Source organism: Phyllobates terribilis, unplaced genomic scaffold (genome assembly GCF_046119375.1).
Source record: "Phyllobates terribilis strain yellow unplaced genomic scaffold, ASM4611937v1 Scaffold_1__5_contigs__length_1240528914, whole genome shotgun sequence".
Classification (NCBI taxonomy): domain Eukaryota; kingdom Metazoa; phylum Chordata; class Amphibia; order Anura; family Dendrobatidae; genus Phyllobates; species Phyllobates terribilis.
This window is the reverse complement of record NW_027362761.1, coordinates 803,279,171-803,296,037: the sequence shown is the minus strand read 5'-3', so window position 1 is coordinate 803,296,037 and position 16,867 is coordinate 803,279,171. Positions and strand designations below refer to the sequence as shown.

Below are 16,867 nucleotides of genomic sequence, written 5' to 3'. Positions count from 1 at the left end.
CCCGGACACGGCTGTTGACCCACACAGGGGAATACAGGAACAGACTGGTAGGCTGGCACACAGACTGGTGGGTATAGGCAGGCACGACTGGTATGCAGGCAGGCGGGTATGCAGGCAGGGGGGTACAGGCAAGCACAGCTAGAGTGCAGACAGGGAGGCACTAGCAGGTAGGAACACAGGCGGGATAGGACCCAGTACACACTGGGACTCAGGAACAATACAGGCAGAGGGGTACAGGCAAGCACAGCTAGAGTGCAGACAGGGAGGCACTAGCAGGTAGGGACACTGGCGGGATAGGACCCAGTACACACTGGGACTCAGGAACAGAACCACAGATGTGGCGGACAAACACAGCAGAGTGAGGCCGCCCAGAGAGGTGAGCGAGAACAGGGCAGGACAAGGCCACCTGGAGCGGTGAGCAAGAGTAGAGCAGGACAAGGCCGCCAGGAGCGGTGAACAAAGGATCAGAGCTGAGCGAGACTGCTGGAGCAGTGACCAAGAGTAAAGCAGGACGAGGCCGCCTGGAGCGGTGAGCAAGAGTGGAGCGAGACTGCCGGAGCAGCGAGCAAAAGGGTCAGAGCGGAGCAAGGCTGCCGGAGCAGCGAGCAAAGGAGTCAGAGCAGGCTAGAACCGCCGGAGCGGTAAGCAAAGGAGTCAGAGCAGACTAGAACCGCCGGAGCGGTGAGCAAAGGAGTCAGAGCAGGCTAGAACCGCCGGAGCGGTGAGCAAAGGAGTCAGAGCAGGCTAGAACCGCCGGAGCAGTGAGCAAAGGAGTCAGAGCAGGCAAGGCTGAGTAGGGGGGACAGGGTTCTGTTCACACGGAACAGACAGGAAGGGAAAGGCAGAGCCAGACACCCACAGGGTACTTGCAGTGAAGTAGCGAGTGGACCACAAACTCACAAACGGGAGTACAGAGACAACAGGCAGGAGTTAGGTACGAGTTCAGACTCTGCAGAAAAAGGAAAGGAACGGACATAGAGAAAAGACAGATGAAAGATAGGAGAGAGTACAGACTGGAACTGAGTGTACGGAGGAGACCGACACAGGAGCAGGACACAGGAGCGGGTCTGGGAATACGGCCCCCAGAGAGGCGGGACAAACAGGCAAGGAGCGTGTTCAGACAGGACAGACAAGATACAGGAGCAGGTCTGGGTAATCGGCCCCCAGAGAGGCAGGACGAACAGGCAAGGAGCGTGTTCAGACAGGACAGACAAGATACAGGAACGGATCTAGGTAATCGGCCCCTAGAAGGCGGGAGGAACAGGCTAGGAGCGTGTTCAGACAGGCCTGGAAATACAGCCTCCAGGAAAGGCAGCAGGCAAGAGTACACAGACAGGACTCAGTTCAGACACGGGAACTGATACCGCAAGGCAGGAGACAAAGACAGGACTCAGCTCAGACACGGGAACTGATACCGCAAGGCAGGAGACATAGACAGGACTCAGTTCAGACACGGGAACTGATACCGCAAGGCAGGAGACATAGACAGGACTCAGTTCAGACACGGGAACTGATACCGCAAGACAGGAGACAAAGAACGGGACCTGGCACCTTCAGAGTGGAAGCACACACTGAATGAAACACTATGCTCAGGCAGGGATAGATGGGAGCAGCTGAGCTATATACCAGGTGACAGACAGCAATAGGCTGAGGACGCACAAGGGGTGTGACCCACAGCAGGTACAAAAAGCAGGAAGTGATCGGGCGCCGCCTTTAAGCAGCAGAAACAGACACAAACAGACAGCATGGAGGGAAGCCAGAGAGACATTCTGGACTGGAGATCAAGTGCGCGCTCTTGCACAGTGGGAGATGGACCACCATGCAAGTATGCCGCCAGGTATGTTACATAGACCTTGTTCTTGTGCATGTGTGAGCGGGTACTGGCGAACCTTGGGAAAGGGCGCTTCGGGCTTGAGGTACACCTGTATTGGTTCTACCGGCAATCTCCCAATGCCGTCTGGGCCTTGTGACCACAGATGAGAAGGGATTTCCTCTATGTATGGAGCTAACCTGGGATCTTTTGGGAGATTTCCACTCGTATCTGACATGTTAATCATAACCATGGGTAGCGCCCGTAAGATGCAGACCTCCTCTATGTGTGCATCAGAGTTTGGATCCTTTAAAGTAAGGATCATCTGACCATTGTCCTGGTATTGGATTCGGGATCGGAATTTAGACAAAAGGTCTGCTCCTAAAAGATTTATTGGGCATGTCAGGATATGACAAATTGTGCCATTACTTCTGGAAATAGGCCAATCGGAATAGGTTTGGTGAGAGTGTGTTTGTTAGGTCTGCCATCTACACCGATCAATATTAGATTGTCGTTAGAAAATTGGATTGGGAGACCCTGGGGCAGTTCAGTGGATTTTAAAATGGAATTGGCCACCCCAGTGTCTACCATGAACTTCACCGGATTCCCTCCTACTGGGAGAACTACAGATGAACAGAGCCCGGGGTTGGTTACGGGCATCACGATGGCAGACTCTGGTTGGCCTCCATTTCAGAATGGACGGTCCTGGGGGACATTTTCTCGTGAGTCTCGTGGGCCGGGCGTCCTATTTCTAGATAGGGGGGCTTGGGTGGTACACTGGCTAGCAGCGGTGTGACAGTCCCTTTGGAAGTGTCCTGCCCGACCACACCTCCAACACAGAAGACGGGAATTCGTTACTGGTCTTCTCCCAGAATACATTACTCGCTGATCAGGTACCGTCATGGGTAATAGTGGGGCTCTAAGGGAGGATACTGGGGGGACAAGGGGGGATACTGTGCTACGGGTACTGTGGGTACCGCAACTGTCACTGCAGCAGGTTTGGATTTAGGCTTAAGCGCAGAAGCGGTCCGGGCGACACTTTTCTGGAAGCTTTTTGCTACTTTTAGGGCATCTCCTGGGGTGGCTGACTCAACATCTGGCCGTACAGCCAATATCGCGTCCTTGATTTCAGTGCGTAAACCCTGGATAAAGGTGGACATTAACAGCTGGCAATGAGTTTTAGTATATAAGGAGAACCCAAGGTCCTTATAGACCTGCAAAAGGCGCCCATAAAACTTCTCAACCGACTCTCCCTTCTCTTGAGTGACATCTGTGAGGGTGGTGGATTGATCAGCCAGCTTATCCTGAGCCCATATTTTAAGGGCTCGACAGAAGTCAATCCCACTCTCATACGTATTGGAGTCTAATGCTCTGTTATATGACATAGCAGTCTCTATCGTGGGATAATATCCTTCACCGGCTTTTACACGAAACAGGTGTAAAAGATCTTGCCTTGTTGTTGAATATATCTCTCTATTTGCAGCCATGCCCCTGTAAAAAGCTATGGGGGAATGTTCGGGATCCGGGAGACGATTACACAGAGTATCCGTCTGTGCTGGGGTAAGCTTGGTATATTTGGGTGGGCTGGTATTCTGGTCCGCTTCCTCCATTTCCTCCAACTTTGTGAGAGGGGGTGGAGGTGGAGGGAAATCAGGGGGAGGGGGGAGATCAGCATGAGTACTGATTGATGGGAGATCTCGGAGGTAGGGAAACGCTGGGGGAGACCAGATATCGGATCTGATCGTGGGTTTGATTAGTTGAGCGGCATAATCGACTAGATCCCTGTCGATAGTCAAGAGTCTTATCTCTCTCAATTTAGTTGGATGCGTGGCAATGTATTGCTTTATAGTCCCGATTATTATTTTGGCCGCATCCTGTTTTGGATATCCAAAGATACCGGTGGAAATAAATGGCAGGGCTAGGGTTGGGACCGCATGAAGCTGTGATGCGTATGCTATGGTGTTCTGAATTGTTTCTGTAAGCAGGTGTTGTGACCTGGGTACATCCACGGGATCATATCTTGGTCCCACCGCATGTATAACATACTGACATGATAGCTGTCCGGCTCTTGTAACCATCACCTCTCCTTCTCTTAACGGACCGTTGTCACGGATGTGATCGTTGGAAGCAATCTGTATTGCAGGTCCCCCAAGACGACATATTTCTGCAGCTAGCCCCCCCCCCCATGCTGTAGTTTTGCATTTGCTGCGTTTACAATGATCCCAACTTGCTGTTGCGGTATACTCCCTATGCCTATTCTCAGTATAGTGGAAAATTCCGAAGGGCCATTCAGTAAAACAGACGCCAACTCCTGGTACTCGTGTCCATGGTCTATTTCCCCAGTTTGGGAGAGGGTGAATAGGGTAGAATTCGGAGGACCCTGGGTCTCCCCGAATGGAGTGTGGACCATGGCGGGGGCAAGTGGGGGCAATGGTTTATAATACCCACCGTCAGCGTTAAGTAATGGGAAGGCTGGTGCTGCAGCACCGGGTCTGCGTGCTCCACAATTATAGCACGTCTCACGCCATCCTGGATTAGTGGACCAACACACATTACAAAGCCAGCCATCTGGGTTATATGATGGTGGCTGGCCACCAGTGGGAAGTGCAGGGTATTTAATCTCCTTAGGTAAAAATTGCTCAGTTTCCGGATTGAGGGGCTGTGGTACGGCTACATTTGTGGGGGTAGGGAATGCTTCTTTAGGGGCTTCAGATTCGGTTTGTGGACACATAAGTCGGGAAGGCGAATCTACTTCCTCCTCTATCTTGTCCCCATCAGCTTCATTTTGTAGCACAAAACAGCCAGTCTTCGTTACAGTGCTAGATAATTATCCCTTCTTTACATAAAGATAATTTAAATAACCAGGTTTCATCTCCTCCTCTATTTCAACATATCCGTCATCACAAATCTCATGTGCAACTTTCCTAAACTTTTCAGCGTCTTCCAACAATCCACAGTCAACTAATCTACCCCTTTTCTGCCGGATGCCTTCATCCCACAATGTAGGCTGAAGTCTCCCTCCCACAGGAAAGTTTAACATCTTAAACACTTTTGGTGCATTCTTAAATAACCTTTTCCCCTCTCGTCCTACCATGATAGTCATCACATCCTCTCCCTCCTGCGGGAGAGACACTGTCTTTCTGCTCCACGGAAACATTGATTAATCACTGCACTGCTGCCTTTCAACAGACAAAAGATCCTTGATTTGTGCATAGTACGAGTCCGGCCGGCCTCAGTTGAAGTTCCACTGACTTCACCCCTCCCGTCGGGGGAGTCACGTATGGCTCAGATGAAAGGAGGAGAGTTCTCGTCCGCAGCTCTCCGGACACTAGATATAGTTATATCTGTGTGCGTGTCCTACCCAATCTTCGATCACCTGCCACAACTGAACCTAACAGTGTTCAGTCTCCTAAGGATCTTTGTCAGAAGTTAAGGAAGATTCATACAATATTCACTTGTCAATCCAAGGTGGCATTGTTTTAAAAGTTATCAATATCAGACCCCTAATGGGACTACACCCCTATAGTCTCACCTCTGACTATATCCAACCAGGACGTCCGGAGATACTGCAAACAACCACGCACCACGTGGAAACCACGCCAAACGGTCAGTATTACTAGTAAAGAACTCGTGCACTTCCCGTGGCTTTTGTGGGAGATGATCAGTCCCAATTCCAGTAGGGGATGTCGAAAGCAAGTCTCTCTTTGTGGACGTCCAGGGGTGGTGGGGCGTCCCTGGTTACGGATCCGAGTCACGGCACCAAGCTGTTGAGGGAGGGCAGTAATGACCCTTTACGGTTGACCAAGTGAGTGTCAAATTATTATGTTACAAGGTTGATTGCAATCCAATAGAAAACCAGACAGAGGCAAAGCTCTGTATGGGGGGATTCAAGAATCTCTAACCCCGTTTATTTCTACTTAGCATTTTATATTGTTTTGAGTTTATTAATATCCAATCACCTTCAGCCATACTACAAGCTTGAACTAATGTTAGTACAATTATTACGAAAATATACATATGGTCATATTATCGTTAGTTCGCTACATGGTGGAAAGTTACAAGGTCGTACATCCTGGCTCAGACTAGCTAGATAACAGGAGCAGGGTGTCTCATAGAATGTTACTGAGAGAAAAGGTTAGTGTGGGAAAGTTGCGTGTGAATCAAGAAGGAAAGAATGTATGTTATGTAAAGAGTATAATAACATGATTTTGAAGCAAGCAGACAAAATAAGGTTGCCATAGCATGAATATCAATATATCCTTTACACTACCACTGAGCTATATCCCCAAAACTCAGTGAGTAGAGTAGACTAGAGCGCACAAAAGTACTGATTTGACACTGCGACTTCAGGAACAAGATAATTGTAAGAAAAAATAGGCAACAGTAGGAAGTGTAATCCTTGCACATGAATGCAAACCATGGAAATGCTGGGGACTGAACCCAGGGCCTCACACATGCGAAGCATGCACCCTACCACTGAGCTACATCCCCAAAAGTCTGTGAGTAGAGTAGAGTAGAGCACACACAAGTACTGATTTGACACTGCGACTTCAGGAACAAGATAACTGTAAGAAAAAATAGGCAACAGTAGGAAGTGTAATCCTTGCACATGAATGCAAGCCATGGAGATGCTGGGGACTGAACCCAGGGCCTCACACATGCAAAGCATGCGCTCTACCACTGAGCTACATCTAGGAATGAGTCTAGGTTTCTCTGAGTTACAGTCAAAGACTTGCGATTAGGCTCAGCACAATGTTTCCGTGGGTCTTTCTGCCTGTTTTCTCACATTGCTCCTCACTCTTCCTCCTCCTTCCCTTCGGCAGAAAGTATAGAAGGCTTTGTAAAGGAACACCACGGTGTGTTGGTGGGACGTTTTCTTTTCGATCACAATGGAATTGAGCTTTTTTTTCAGAGTGGATGGTGAATCCAGAAGGCAGGGGTTGAGAAAACATTAGCTGTTAAGTGGAGAAAAAGCCAATTTGTTTGATAATATATATTACCAAGTTTCTTATATTCTCCTGTACTATTGATGTAAGCAAAGTTAGTTGAAAGTACAGTTCCCATTTATGTCACTTTACTGAGTGGTAAAATGTTGCCCATGCCGTAGGTTGTATGCAGTCTTTAAAATCTGGAAGAGAAAAAGCCTATTCCTGCTACGTGAAATGCCGAAGAAAAGCGGTTTAAGCGACAGAAATTCCTTGGGAGTCTTGCCACTAAGATTGAGTGTGTTAGCCAACCATTTGCTGCCATATTTGAAAAAGTTTGGAGATGCTAGGGATTGAACCCAGGACCTCAGACATGTGAAGCATGTGCTGTACCACTGAGCTACATCCCCAAAAGCCTGTGCGTAAACTAGAGTAGATCAGATCGCACACAAGTACTGATTTTACACTGAGACTTCAGGAACAAGATAATTGTACGAAAAAATAGGCAACAGTAGGAAGCATATTCCTTGCACATGATTGCAAGCCATGGAGATGCCAGGGATTGAACTCAGAGCCTCACACATGCAAAGCGTGCGCTCTACCACTGAGCTACATCCCCAATTTAGGGCTCAGCTTAGGTTTCCTGGACTTCATTCCTCAGAGCACAGACTAAAGGAGCCGAAGTGTGGAGTAAATTCTAGAGCAATAGTAGTCAGTGTAGATGTGAATCCAGCTCTGAGTTACGGTCAAAGACTTGCGATTAAGCTCAGCACAATGTTTCCGTGGGTCTTTCTGCCTGTTTTCTCACATTGCTCCTCACTCTTCCTCCTCCTTTCCATCGCCAGAAAGTATAGAAGGCTTTGTAAAGGAACACCACGGTGTGTTGGTGGGACGTTTTCTTTTCGATCACAATTAGTGTTGAGCGAGCACTAAAATGCTCGGGTGCTCGAAGCTCGGGCCGAGCTCACTGTGATACTCGGGTGCTCGACCTGAGCAACGAGCCCAATGTTAGTCTATGGGAGACCCGAACATTTTTGCAGCGGCTCCCCCGGCAGTCTGTAGAAAGCCTAAAAAGTGCCCAAAAAGATAGTGACAGTGCTCAAATGACATGGGGACAGCATGGGGATCGCCCCTGGAAGCCTTTCTGACCCCCAGGTCACTGCTATCAACAACGTTGTCAGAGGTATTAAGCCACTTTTACAGGCTCACAATAAAACGTTCAAAAATGAAAGTGAAAGTGCTTTCCTGTGAAATATGTTAACCCCTTAACAACCATGGGTCTTTCTGTTTTTGTGTTTTCCTTTTTTGCTCCCCTTCTTCCCAGAGCCAGAACTTTTTTAATTTTCGTTCAATATGGCCATGTGAGGGCTTATTTTTTGCGGGACGAGTTGTACTTTTAAACACCATCACTGGTTTTACCATATCATGTGCTGGAAAATGGGAAAAAAATTCCAAGTGCAGTGAAACTGCAAAAAAAAATGCAATTCCACAGTTGTTTTTTGGGTCCTTTTTTTACCACGTTCACAGATTGCTAAAACTGACCTGCCATCATTATTTTCCAGGTCGTTACGAGTTCATAGACACCAAACATGTATAGGTTCTTTTTTATTTAAGTGGTGAAAAAAAAATCCAAAGCTTGCTAAAAAAAACAAAAAAAATGACGCCATTTTCCGAGACCCTTAGCTTCTCCATTTTTTGGGATCTGGGGCCAGGTGAGGGCTTATTTTTTGCATGCCGGGCTGATGTTTTTATTAATACCATTTTGGGGTAGATCCGATGTTTTGATCGCCCGTTATTGCATTTTATTGCAAAGTTGTAGCGACCAAAAAAACGTAATTCTGGCGTTTAAAATTTTTTTCTCGTTACGCCGTTTACTGATTGTATTAATTCTTCTTTTATATTGATAGATCGGGCGATTCTGAACGCGGCGATACCAAACATGTGTATGTGTTTGTTTTTTTATATATATATATATTTTATTTTGAATGGGGCGAAAGGGGGGTGACTTAAACTTTTATATATTTTTTATTTTTTTAAAAACTTTTTTTTTACACTTTCTGCTTGCTTCTATAGTCTCCAGAGGAGACTAGAAGCAGCAGTTGTCTGATTGCTTCTACTGCATACAAGCGATGAGCAGATCGCTTGTATGCAGGAGAAATGCTCACTTGCTATGAGCGCTGACCACTAGGTGGCGCTCATAGCAATTGAGACATGACAACCACAGGCATCTGCTGCAGACCCTGAGTTGTCATGCCCACCCATTGGTGACCCGTGATCACGTGACGGGGTCACTGATGGGCGGGGCTTAGGACTCCCGGAAGCGCGAGTTAAATGCCACTGTCAGAGATTTAACATGTTAACAGCCGCGGGTGGATTGCGATTCCAATAATCAGCTGACATGTGCTCGCTTCAGCGCGGGCTCACCGCCGGAGCCCCCGCTGAACCGGCCTTCCCGACCTGGTGCGTACTATTACTGACCAGGTCGGAAAGGGGTTAAGGAACATCCTTTCCAGGGTAAAGACTTGTGTATAAGGTAAAATAAATAACCAAAAACAAAAATACTCCTCCACACCTTGGGCTATGTTCACAAGTAGCATTTTTTTATGCGTTTTTGCACGTTTGTATTGCTTTCAACCGTGACAAATGCATTCACCGGGAAATGTCATTTTAACATTTTACAAACTTATCTGGCCATGTGCTGTGTGACACATGCATACAGTGCTAAAAAGACATGGGAACAGCATGGGGAAGACCCCTGGAAGCATCTCTGACACCCAGGTCACTGCCTAAAATTGTGCCCATCAGAAGTGATCCTTGCCGCATCAGAAGATGCAGACTTGCAACTATCCCCGTGCAAGTCCTTGTCCCAGGGCAGTGTTCAATTGTACCTCCCCCATAACTTGCAATACAAGCGCAAGTATGCAGCCTGCCACCCACCCACCCCCAGGCTGCAATACAATACTGCTAGCTTGCTTGCACTTGAAATTGGGCCTTTTAGGCATGTGGAGGTGGAATCTGGCCACCACGTCATGGCTGCGTCGGTAGCCTGGTATTGATACTCAGTCCCCAGCCGCCCGGCGGCCGGGTGTCCACGCTTGGTCCCCAGCCGCGTGGGGGTGGCCGGGTGTCCATAAACGGTCCCCAGCCGCCCCTATTTGTCCCGGTGCGCCTTAAACACAAGCGCGCATACCAAAACATTACCTGTGCCCTCCCCAGTGCATTTAGTGGGAAGGACAGCCTAACCACAAACACGTGGACAAGTGAATGTGGCCAGGAATGGTCCATCTCGCTGACGCCTTCACACTGGGTTAATATTGTGGAAGCCAGGACACAGTTGGACACTGGGATGCAACACGTCCTCCAGACATAGAGGATTGCGGGTCCTGGGTCAATCAGACTTCAACACAAAGTTCAGAAGGTAGACAGCAGCAGTGGTCGGCCTCCTACACAACGAGTAAATTATTCATGATCATGAGGCCATCCACCTCCTTAGCTTTCTGTTCCTTGGAATGCAAGCGCATGTATGTAGTAGCAGCTAGGCCTGAGGTGGTCAGCATTTTGGCGCATATTCTACCTCCTTCGAGGATTGCTGGATGTTTTCCTGCTACTATCCCAGTTCTATGACTCCCGTTAAAACAAAGCTTCAGGTGATGAATGATGGATGAGGTGGTGGCAAAGGAGAAAGAGCAGGAGGAACAGGGACCATTCACATCAATATCAGGCCAGCCAACCACACATGTCTTGTAGGATATGTTTCTGTACCAAAAGGAGCGGTTCAGCTACACAGTTATAAGGCATACAGTGAATGCAATGCCTACCAAAAATTTCGAGGCACTCCAATGCCCCTTGGAAGTGACATGGAGGTCAGAGGGCCTTAACTAAACCGTTTTTTCCATTTATAGCAACTGGGTCTCCTGTACACTGTTGGCCTAAGCAGGGAATGGAAGGCTTTCCAAAAATTATTAGGCACTGCAATGCCCCTTGAAACAGACGTGGATTACAGCGTATTAAAAACCTTCTACCCATTATTGGGGAGTGGGTCTTCCTTAGTGTTCGCTTATGCATTGAAAAGCAAAAGCTGACAAAAATTAGGAGGAAATGCAATGCCCGTTGCAAGAGTCGTGGAGGTTCGAGGTAATTAAAAACAACATGTCAATGCCCCTTGGAAGAGCTGTGGAGTTCAAAGTGGTTTAACAAGACGGTTTTAATGCCCCTTAGAAGAGACGTGGAGTTCAGAGTGGTTTAACAAGACAGTTTTAATGCCCCTTGGAAGAGATGTGGAGGTCACAGTAGCTTAACAAGATGGTTTTAATGCCCCTTGGAAGAGACGTGGAGTTCAGAGTGGTTTAACAAGACAGTTTTAATGCCCCTTGGAAGAGTGGTGGAGGTTACAGTGGAATAAAAAGACAATATCAATGCCCCGTGGAAGAGATGTGGAGGTCACAGTAGCTTAACAAGACGGTTTTAATGCCCCTTGGAAGAGTGGTGGAGGTTGCAGTGGAATAAAAATACAATATCAATGCCCCTTGGAAGAGTGGTGGAGGTTACAGTGGAATAAAAAGACAATATCAACGCCCTGTGGAAGAGACGTGGAGGTCACAGTAGCTTAACAAGACGCTTTTAATGCCCCTTGGAAGAGTGGTGGAGGTCGCAGTGGAATAAAAAGACAATATTAACGACCCTTGGAAGAGACGTGGAGGTCACAGTAGCTTAACAAGACGATTTTAATGCCCCTTACAAGAGCCATGCAGTACAGCATATTAAAAACATTATTCCCATTATAAGGGAGTGGGTCTCCCATAGTCTTTGCCTATGCCTTCCAAGCAAAAGCTGCCAAAAATTAGGACAGAGGAACTTGCAATGCTGGCAACATGGACCACGGTCACCCTGGTGGTATAGTGGTCGTGGAGGCTGAGGATAAGGAGAAGAGCAAAAAACAGCCGAAATGAGGAAGCGTATACCCATGTGTGGGTGTGAAGTGATGCATGGGAATACACCTCCCGAAATAACACAGTGGATTTGACTTTATGTTACTCTGCTGTCATTTGGTGGTGATGAGAAGTCTGGCCCAATCCAGCCCTTGTTCATTTTGATAAGGGTCAGCTTGTCAGCATTGTCAGTTGACAGGCGAGTGCGCTTATCAGTTATAATTCCCCCAGCGGCACTAAAAACACGCTCCGATAACACGCTAGCGGCAGGGCAGGCCAGGACCTCCAAGGCATACAGAGTGAGTTCATTCCAAGTGTCCAGCTTGGATACCCAATAATTAAAAGGCACAGAGGAATCACGGAGGACGCTGGTTCTCCCTCACCATCTTTTGAAACTTTCCACTCCTTGTGAGAGTACCCTGCGCCTCAGGGCCTGTAAGCTGGGCAGGTCTCAGAAAACTGTCCTAGAACATTGACAGTGTTCCCCTGCCTCTGCTGGATTGGAGTTGCGTCTCTCTCGCCTGTATGCCTTAGTTGGGCAGTGAACTGTGACCTCTGCCGCTACCGTGTTCAGATGGGAATTTTTGTAATAGTTCTGCAGCAAGGGCCTTCTGGTACTGCCCCATTTTTGTAGACCTCTCCAACTCAGGAATAAGAGAGTGAAAGTTCTCCTTGTAGAGGGGGTCTAAAAGTGTCATCAACCAGTAATGACTGTCACCCAACATTTTGACAACGCGAGGGTCACGGTTAAGGCAGCGCAACATAAAGTCAGCCATGCGTGCCAGACTGGTAACGGGCAAGATTTCCGTGTCCTCACCAAGATGACGACTGACCATGCTCTCCTCCTCCTCCTCCTCTTCCTCCTCCCCCCTGTCCTCAGGCCACCCACGCTGAACCGACGGTATGACACTTGTACAGGTACTACCGTCTACAACGCAAGATAGCAGCTCCTGTTCTTCCTCCTCCTCTTCCTCCTCCTCCTCTCCCTCATTGTCCCCCAATGCACGTTGGGATGAGATGAGGCTGGGCTGTGTGTAATCGCCCGCTACGGCTTCTTGATCCATCTCATCATACTCTGGCTGCAATGCCTCCTCTTTAATTCTCTGCAGAGAGCGTTGCAAAAGACAGACAAGTGGGATGCTGACACTAATGATGGCGTCATCGCCACTCACCATCTTGGTGGCCTCCTCAAAGTTTGTCAGGATGGTACATATGTCAGACATCCAGGTCCACTCCTGAGGTCTTATGTGTGGAGTCTGACCTGAATATCGACGGCCTTGTTGCAGCTGGTACTCCACAACTGCTCTCTTCTGCTCACAAATCCTTTGCAACATGTGGAGGGTAGAGTTCCAACGTGTGGGGACATCACACACCAGTCGGTGTGCCGGAAGCTGCAAACGCTGCTGCAACACAGCAAGGGCGGCGGAAGCTGTAGCCGACTTGCGAAAATGAGCTGACAGGCGGCGTACTTTCACGAGCAGATCTGGCAACTCGGGGTACGATTTAAGAAACCGCTGAACCACGAGGTTAAGCACATGAGCCAGGCATGGTACGTGTGTGATCTCACCTCGCCTCAGAGCCGCCACCAGGTTACGGCCATTGTCACACACGACCATGCCGGGATGTAGGTTCAGCTTTCTCAGCCACAGATCTGCCTGCTCTTTCACAGCTGTCCACAACTCACAAGCAGTGTGAGGTTTATCACCTAAGCTTATGAGTTTCAGCACAGCCTGTTGCCGCTTGGCGGAGGCAGTACTGCAATGCTTCCAGCTTGTAACTGATGTGGTGATATCTGAGATGGAGGCTGAACATGAGGAGGAGGAGGAGGATGCGCAGGAGCTGTACACTGTGGGGGCAACTCTGACTGACATAGGGCCTGCAATCCTCGGTGTGGGGAGGATGTGTTCCGTCCCAAGGTCTGACTGGGTCCCGGCTTCCACTATGTTTACCCAGTGTGCCGTCAGAGAGATGTACCGTCCCTGGCCACAAGCACTTGTCCACGTGTCCGTTGTCAGGTGGACTCTCCCAGTAACTGCGTTGTTGAGGGCACGGCAGATGCTTTGGGACACGTGCTTGTGTAGTGCGGGGATGGCACACCGGGCAAAATAGTGTCGGCTGGGGACCGAGTACCGAGGGACGGCCACCGCCATAAGATTGCGGAAGGATTCCGTCTCCACCAGGCTAAAAGGCAGCATTTCCAATGCAAGCAGTCGTGAAATGTGCGAATTCAGGACTGTGGCCTGTGGGGCGTTAGCTGCCAATTTCCGCTTTCGTTCAAAGGTCTGGGATATGGACAATTGAACGCTGCGGTGGGACGTGGACGTGGACGTTGATGCTGTTTCTTGAGAAACTGCCATAACAAGTGAAGACTGAGAGGAGGGGGCATCTTTACATGCAGTATGGACAGGTGATTGCCTTGCACACACAACAGGGGGTTCTATTGCACGCACAACAGTGGAAGAAGCAGTGGTGACACCCGCTGACACTGGTCGCGGACCCTGGGTTTCGCCCCACAAAGTCGGGTGCTTTGCTGCCATGTGCCTGATCATGCTGGTGGTGGTCAGGCTGGTAGTTTTGTCACCCCTGCTGATGCTGGCATGGCAGGTGGAACATATGGCCTTTTTGGGGTTATCATCAGAGTCATTAAAAAAATTCCAGACTCTGGAAGACCTACCGCTTGTACTGGCAACGTCCCTCGTGTTGGTGTTACGGGGAACGGTTGCCTGCCTTCTGTGTGCGGCCACCACACTGCTTCTTCCTGCCTGTTGGGGTACTCTGCCTCCCTCCCCCTGTGTGCTGCTGGCCTCACTCTGCATTTCCTCCTTCCACGTTGGGTCAGTTACTAGATCATCCACCACCTCCTCCTCTTCCACTTGCGCACCACGATCCTCATCCTCACTTCCTGGCAATTGTGTCTCGTCATCGTCCACCTCTTGTGACAGATTGCCAACGTCGACTTCCTGTGGCCGTGGCTGTTCAAATATTTGGGCATCACAACATGGGATCTCCTCTTCCACCACTTCAAGCGTATCAGGCGAGGGGCCCAAATATGGAAATGGACCAGTGAACAGCTCTTCAGAGTGTCCAAGTGTGGGATCACTTGCTGTCTGACGACACTCGGCATGGTGGGAGGAAGGAGCATCAGGGTGAGGAGGAGTATGCGGTCGAGACTCACGGCTACTAAGAGTTGACCGTGTGGAAGACAGACCGGAGGTGGTGGTGCCCAGGTAACTGTAAGTATTGTCTGCTATCCAATTAATAACCTGTTCACACTGATCAGTTCTCAATACTGGTGTTGTTCTGTGCTTCCCTAGTAATTCGGTCAAGAAATAGGAGCGAGAAGATGTGGCTGTTGGTTGTGGCACATTTTCACCTTGGCCACGGTCCCGTCCTCTGCACGAACCATCACCAGAACGTCCACTTCCACGTCCCTTGCCACGCGCCTTGCCCATTGTAAATGAAGTAAAATAGCTTACACTTGCACTATCAATGGAAAAAGGGTAATAAACAGTAGATTAGAACCGTGGAAGAGGAAAACTACAGTTATTGTTTACTGGGGTATACCACTCTTTTTTAAATAGAGATATTTGCGGCTGAACAGTGAGCGACACACTCAAACTGCTCTTTTTTTTAGATACCAAACGCCCAAAACTGGATAGTACAGCGATTTGACCCGTGGAACTGCGAAACCACACTGGGATGTCGGGCCTACACAAGACTATTTTCAACAGATATATTTTTGTGTCACAACAGTCAGGAGACACTACTGTTTTTCTTTACGGAAAAAACTACCAAAACCTGAATAATAGAGATTTTTTACCGTGGAACAGCAAAACCACAGTTATAATTTACTGGTGTATACCAGGCTTTTTAAAATATATATATATTTGCGGCTGAACAGTGAGCGACACACTCAAACTGTTTTTTTTAGATACAAATGGCCCAAAAGTGGATAATACAGAGGTTTGTACCGTGGAACTGCAAAACCACACTTGTATTTCTTGGGCCTACACCAGACTATTTTCAACAGATATATTTGTGTCTGAAAAATCAGGGAGACACTATTTTTTTTTTTTTTACAGCAAAAAATGCAAAAAGCAGGATAATAGAGATTTTTTACCGTGGAACAGCAAAAGCACACATCTGTCTCTCTGGCCTACACCAGACTATTTTCAACAGATATATTTGTGTCCGAAAAATCAGGGAGACACTATTTTTTTTTTTTTTTACAGCAAAAAATGCAAAAAGCAGGATAATAGAGATTTTTTACCGTGGAACACCAAAAGCACACTTCTGTCTCTCTGGCCTACACCAGACTATTTTCAACAGATTTATTTGTGTCTGAAAAATCAGGGAGACACTATTATTATTTTTATACAGCAAAAAATGCCAAAAACAGGATAATAGAGATGTTTTACCGTGGAACATCAAAACCACAGTAATAATTTACTGCTGTATACCAGGCTTTTAAAAATATATATATATTTGCGGCTGAACAGTGAGCGACACACTCAAACTGTTTTTTTTAGATACAAATGGCCCAAAAGTGGATAATACAGAGGTTTGTACCGTGGAACTGCAAAACCACACTTGTATTTCTCGGGCCTACACCAGACTATTTTCAACAGATATATTTGTGTCTGAAAAATCAGGGAGACACTATTTGACACAGAAGTACTGATTTGACGCTGCGACTTCAGGAACAAGATAATTGTAAGAAAAAAGATCCAACAGTAGGAAGCGTATTCCTTGCACATGAATGCAAGCCATGGAGATGCCGGGGATTGAACCCGGGGCCTCACACATGCAAAGTGTGCACTCTACCACTGAGCTACATCCCCAACATAGGAGCGAGTTTAGGTTTCCTGGACTTCATTCCTCAACGCACAGACCAAAGGAGCCAAAGTGTGGAGTAAATTCTAGAGCATTAGTAATCAGTGTAGATGTGAATCCAGCTCTGAGTTACGGTCAAAGACTTGCGATTAAGCTCAGCACAATGTTTCCGTGGGTCTTTCTGCCTGTTTTCTCACATTGCTCCTCACTCTTCCTCCTCCTTCCCATCGCCAGAAAGTATAGAAGGCTTTGTAAAGGAACACCACGGTGTGTTGGTGGGACGTTTTCTTTTCGATCACAATGGAATTGAGCTTTTTTTTCAGAGTGGATGGTGAATCCAGAAGGCAGGGGTTGAGAAAACATAAGCTGTT

General features: G+C 48.0%; 3 non-coding genes across 3 annotated transcripts; all 3 read right to left on the bottom strand.

Annotated features, from left to right (window-relative positions):
- Window positions 1-6,229: 6,229 nt before the first annotated feature.
- Window positions 6,230-6,301, bottom strand: TRNAA-CGC (transfer RNA alanine (anticodon CGC)). Its single transcript has one exon. It is a non-coding gene; the product is annotated as a tRNA-Ala (tRNA).
- A 981-nt stretch (window positions 6,302-7,282) lies between these two features.
- Window positions 7,283-7,354, bottom strand: TRNAA-UGC (transfer RNA alanine (anticodon UGC)). Its single transcript has one exon. It is a non-coding gene; the product is annotated as a tRNA-Ala (tRNA).
- Window positions 7,355-16,432: 9,078 nt separating this feature from the next.
- Window positions 16,433-16,504, bottom strand: TRNAA-UGC (transfer RNA alanine (anticodon UGC)). The gene has a single exon. It is a non-coding gene; the product is annotated as a tRNA-Ala (tRNA).
- Window positions 16,505-16,867: the final 363 nt, after the last annotated feature.